We start from the raw sequence: 6,000 nt of genomic DNA, 5'->3' as shown, positions 1-6,000 counted from the left end.
GGAGGATGCAGGTGGGGGTGGCGATAGGCTGTCCCCCCTCAACTGCCCGAATGCAGCGCGCCTGCATTTCCCCCAGCTCACGGGTGATGTCAGGGAAATGAAAAGCCAGCAGGAGATGAGCGCTTCCAGCCGAGTAACCGAAGCCGCCCGCAGAACCTGCAGTAATGAGGCTGTCGGGCCGCTGCCGCCGGGATCGGGTTGCCTGGAGAATGCGACCCAGTCCCGGGGGGCTCTGCTGGCCTCCGACGCCGGCTCAGCTTTCCCCTAATGAGCACCTTCGACTGCTTAATGAAGCTCCGTGGGGCTCTCCATCCTGCCCGCCTTCCGGCTCCTTCCAGCTTCGTGCCATCCAAGCGTGTCTTCCCACCTCATGGCCAGACAGAAAGGCCCCCCGAAATACTTCATGCCCGGCTACAGCTGGCAGCGGCGCGCGAGACCCAAGCGATCTAATGCTCCCCAACACGGGAGCGGGGATGGACTGCGGTTCCTGCAGGTGCCGGGGGAACTTTGCCTGTTGGTGTTTCAGGGCGAGGAACTGGAGGGTGCTGTTTAACTGGGCATCATCCTTGCATGCAACAAGTTGGCAGTTCTCAGCGCAGGGTCGCTGCAGGCGCCACCGGGTTGTCCCGGCTGCCTTCTGCCCTGACAGCATCCACGCTGCAGAGGAGCAAATGTTCTTGGCATTAAGAGCACTAGGTGACAAATGCTCTCCGAGAGGGTGACGGGGGGGGGACGGGGGGGACGGGGACGGGACACGACCTCAATGACTTGGGGGGCGTTCCCAGTGCTAACAGCCTATTGCCACCAGCTTTGTGGCAGATGTGGTCCATGCAGATAGGACTGACCCATGTCTCCTTCCCTGGCAGCTCAGGCCGCTCGGTGCTGGTAGCAGGCAGGAGCCTTGCCTCCACAGCACGGAGCTCCAGCAATGAGTGTCAGCCGGTTCCTTCACCAAAAATTTGGCCACAACAAACTTTTCCCTGGCTCTCGCCGTCCCACCGCTTGCTATTTCCCGCGGTAAGAAATTTCCCCTCCTGTAAAATGAGTTTCCTTGTGGGAAGCAGCAGCCAGTATTGGCAGGAAATAAGCCCTGATTTATTGGGCCACTTGCCGCTCTGAAATTATGGCTCTTCGAGCGCCACAGCAAACTGAGAAGAAAAGCAAATTAGCCTACACCGTGCTATCGCGGCTGCCAGCAGCCTGCCTGTGCCGCAAGTGCGGGCAGGAGAGGAGAGAAATGCCACTAGCTATCAGCCGCTCTGCCCATCACCCAGCCACGAGTGCCAGCCTTTGCATGAATAAGGGGGGGATTTTCAAGCGTGGCCTGCTCCTATCTCCCTCCCTAGCAAGGAAAGGAAAATGCATTTCCTAAATCACGGCAGAGCCCCCTGTTATGGTGCTCTCTGCTGAGCTGGCCGGTACTGGGAGCACTGGGAGAGCCCCCAGCCCATGGGTGCTCCAGGGCAGGCTGATTGGGGATGAGGGCAGAGAGGGATCCTGGCATCCTGCTCTTCCCGAGCCCATTCCTGGCCTCCTGCTGCCCCTTCCCACTTGATGCTGGGCGCAGAGAGGAGCCTGAGCTGGAGCTTGTGGAGCCGGATGGGACCAGCGCCCCTGTGCTTGCCCCATGCCCAGGCTGTGCCCCCGCCGCGGATGTGCTGCCGGTCCCAGGAGCCCTCTCAGGCTTGCTGGGAGAATGCAAGCGCAGGGCTATTTTGCATCTCTAATTAGCAGCAGAGGATAATTGGCCGCTCTGCAGCAGTTACGCAGAAAGGCAGCCATTGTGGAGGGCCCCGGCGCGGGGCAGGTGCTGCCAGAAACCCAGCTCCCACCAAAACAATCCCCTTCTTGTCTGCTCATAACGGGCCCTGGGGGCATCCTCCGAGCCCTTCCGAGGAAGGGGCCAGGGACAGGACATAAAGGCTCCATTTTTCCTGGGGAACCGCGTGGAGCTCGGTGCAGGCAGCTGCCTGGGAGGACCCCATACGTATTGCCCATGGCCACAGTGACGGGCAGTGCTGGGGCCTCGCTGCCTCCTTCCCCCCCCCGTGCTGTGCCATGCCGAGGGCAGACAGATGCCATCTCGGCCCCTCCGAAAAGCTGCTGGCTGGATGTGGCCTCTCCTTCTCCAAGACTCATCTGCAGGAACACGGCAGGGTCCTGTGTTTGCCTTCAAGGTGTTGCACAAACACCAGCCGGGCTGGCTGCCCTGCGGGGACAAAGTCTGTCCCTGGGCAGAGCCGCTCGCAGAGGTCTCCTCCTCCGGCCGAGCTGTGCCGGGGGAGCCCAGCTCCATCCCAGCTCCATCCCGGCCCCGGCAGCATTCCCTCCCGACACGGCCAGGGGAACCAGCAAGGTTGGGGACACGGGATTTCCAGCAAGGGGGATCCCACTGGAGCCAAACCCAGGCTTTGGCTCGCTGCAGGACGTGGCCCCGGTGCAGACGCGCTTTGCCGGCGCTGATGTTCTCTTCCCTTTCTCGCCCTGCCCCTGTGCACGTCACTAATCGATGCTTGCCAGCTGCCCGGGCTTGCCTTCCTCAATCCTTTTACAGTTAAATCCAGCTCCCGTCCTGCTGCAGCCCCTTCGGCAGCCGCGCGCCCTGGGGAGAGGTGGGAGAGGAGGGAGAGGAGGGGGCCAGCGCCAGCCATGGGGTGGTCATGGATCGGTGCAGACCCCGGGGCAGGGTCAGCACCTTCAGCAGTGGCCAAGCCAGTGGCTGATGAATTCCCCAGTTTTCTCTGGGCTCCTGCAATGGGAACACAAAATCCTGGGAGGGAGGAAGGACCCTCAGGGCTTCAGCCGGGGTTTTGGGGTCAGGCACGGTGGGAGCCGCAGTGTGGCACCGAGTCCTTGTCTGGGGCCAGCGGTGCGGTCCCCCGGCCGGTACAGCTGTGCTGTGGTGATGGCCTTGCCCCAAATATTTGGCTTAGGGATCGGGTTTGCCCGGGGAAGGTGGTGCGGGGGCCGAGAGAAGCAGGAGCAGCCCAAGAGGCTGCCGGGGAAGCTCTAATCCGTTTAGCAAAGCGCTTGCTTTGCCATTTCCAAGGCAGGCGCACGAGCAGCAAAGAGGAGATGTAGGCAGAGGTGGGCAGCGCGGCAGGATGAGGCGGGCAAGGGCAGCTCTCCTGCTCCATAGGACAAGCTGGGAGATGCATTTCTCCTGGGGGTTGCTGCAATTGTCACAGCATCCCAGGGGCTGCCCTGGACAGGGCGGAGGGGAGGGTGTCCTCCCCCCAGCTCCATTCCTGCTCTCCCAGAGAGGAAGAAACGAGGTGATAAAATGGTATTAAAGCCCCAGGATGGCATCAAGCAGCTCCAGGTGCCTTGGGATGTGCTGCATCCATCAGCCCCTCCTGCCCTAGGGCTGCACCAGCCTCCAGCTCTGCCCGGGCAGCCCGAAACGCCCAAAACGCACAGGCACAACCCCCGGGTGGGTGCGAGCCTCCCCCAGCCCTGTGCACCCTGCAGGGACCCCCGCTGCTCCCTCCGGCTTCCCGGGGCAGTGGTCCCTCCAACCACCCTGCTCAACCTAGTGCAACCCCAAAATCACAGTTCTATTGCCCCATGTGCCTTCCGAGCTCACACCCTGAGGGCAAATATGGGCTGGGGGGGGGGGGGGGCGAGCATTGGCCCCTGCCTGCAGCTGGGAAGGCAGAACCCCCCGGCAGCGCCTGGGCTCAGCCTAAGCCGCCTTGCAGAGCCTCAGCTCCCTGCCAGCTGCTCGGGCGTTGCGGTGCCCGGGCCTGCGGCTGACGGGATTAGGGAGCTCCATGGGGGGCTCTGCCACGAGCTCAGCTCTGGAGCACCCGGGAGCTGGGCAGGGGCTGAACCCCTTCGGCCGCAGGGCTTGGAGCAGGAGCCTGTGTTTCTTACCGGGTAAGATGATGCCAAACATGTCTCAGGGAGGTGGCAGGGGGGGAAAGACAAGCACAGTTGCTGCCAGCCCCCCCCGACCGAAGGCTGTCCCAGCTGGGGTCCCAGCCCTCCCTTGTGCATCCACAGGGGGCTGGAGGGACCCCGCACCCAGAGCTGAGAGCAGCGGTGCCAGCCCCCAGCAAGGCTGGGCAAGCGTGGCCCTGGTGCATCCCTGGCCCTGCGGTCAGCCTGTGGGGCCAGCAGCCCCCCCATGGAAGCCCCCCGGGCACCCTGGGTGCAGTGGGTGCCTGAGTTTGCTATGGGGGCAACGGGCACAGCGTGCAGAGCGGGGCTGTGCAAGGGCTGGCGCACGCTGCATCCCACCAGCCCCGCGGTGTCACGTCTCGTGAGCCCCCCGAAGCTCTGCCCTCTGCCAGAGCCCTGCCCAGACCCCTGCCAGAGCCCTGCGCCTCGCTGTCGCTTCACACCAGACCCCAGCTCCCCGGGGAGGTGCAGGCAGCTGGGCAGCGACCTGCGGGACCCAGGCTGCCTTCCCACCCTGCCACAGACGCCTCGAGGCCAGGAAAAACGGGTGAACCCGAAATCTGGGGGGGGGGGAACCCGAGGCGGATGGCGAGCCCCACTCAGCACAATCTGGCAGAAGTTGGAAATTGTTTAAAATGGGTCAGGGAGCTGCTCTGCTGACGTGGGTTTCATTTCCCAGCAAGCAACCACCGGCACGGTGCGGGGAGGACGACCCCCATTTGAAACCCACCACCAGCCGGGGACCACCGGAGGGGACTGGGGGGTGACGGCACTGTCACGGCGCACCGAGCCTCGAGCATCCCATCTGCCACCTGGGGACATCGCCGCCAGTCACCTGCCGTTCGCTGGCAACCCTCGCGGCGGCAAGCCCCAGCCAACCCACCCACGCCAACCTCCCGCCTCGCCGGGAGCCAGGTCAGCCCCAAATCTGCCGGGAGCCGCGCGGCGGTACCTTTGGGACGTGGGGACGCTGGCGGAGCGGGGCTGGCTGCCTCTCGCCGGGGCTGGCTCTGCACATCGGCTGGAAGGTCACGGCAGATGGGGAGGAGGGGGGTAAAGATCAGCACGGAGATTAGGGAGGCATTTTTAGCCAACCAATCGCCGTCCCGGCGTAACGACTCCTTGGCCGCACAAGGTGAAAACACACGACTGCGGAGACGGATGGGAATAAGCCGGGAGCCCCGCGTGGCCTGGCTGGCGGTGGTGGCGGGGGGTCCCCAGCCTCCCCGTCCTCCTCCGTGTGCTTTCGTCGTCCCCTCCCGCTCTTCTCTTCCCTTCCCCTGCAAGCGTTTGCTCGCAGCCTCCCTTCCTCTCCCTTCTCCCCACCCAGAGGGGGGTCGGGGGGTGCCGTGTGGCGAAGCCCCCCTGGATCCGGGGTGTTTGCGGGGGACGTCTCCCCTCCGCTGGCCATGGGAGCCGGCTCCTGTCGCTCTTGGGGCGTTCAAACCTCCAAAAAGGGCAGGAGCAGCCCTGGTCTGGGGGGGGGACATTGCACAGGGTGGCCCTACAGGGACACAGCTCCGGTCCCCTCCATTGCACCCTGCCCGGGACCACCGCACCCCCCCGCCCCCTGACCAGTCTGGAGGGGCTGCAGGCAGGGGGGCTGCAGGTGGTCGTCCCCCCTGTCTCCCGGCCAGGCGTTTTGGGGCGCAAAGAGGACTTTGTGTGCCTCCAGTGAGTGCCGAGCCCTTTGCTCGGGTGTGTGAGCCCGGCGGGGAGCAGCCCCGGGGTGGGGGACGTGTCTCCCCCGGGACCCCAGCCAGGGCTTTACAGCCCGGCTCCAAAGGGCGCTGCCGGCGGGACGGCCGGGATGCTGCGGCACAGCACCGGGCACCGGTGGTCCCAGGCTCCCTGCCACTCTCCTGGCCCCAAAGCAGGGGAGAGGGACCCCCCCACCCGAAACGACCACCGGTGCCCCGGGGCAGGGGGGAAGGAAGCCATGCTTGGGGGAACTGAGGGGGGGGTGTCTTCACCCTGGTACCCCCCGGGGTAGGATCAGAAAGCGTTCCACGGCTGGGGACAGCGCAGCCATCGCTCGGGCCGTGTGGGGATGTCACTCGTGCCCCAGCGTGGACACAGGCCTGGGCTCCCCACCTG

The sequence above is a fragment of the Buteo buteo genome, chromosome 23 (assembly GCF_964188355.1).
Source record: "Buteo buteo chromosome 23, bButBut1.hap1.1, whole genome shotgun sequence".
NCBI lineage: Eukaryota > Metazoa > Chordata > Aves > Accipitriformes > Accipitridae > Buteo > Buteo buteo.
The sequence above is the reverse complement of the archived record's forward strand: the minus strand, read 5'-3'. Positions refer to the sequence as shown.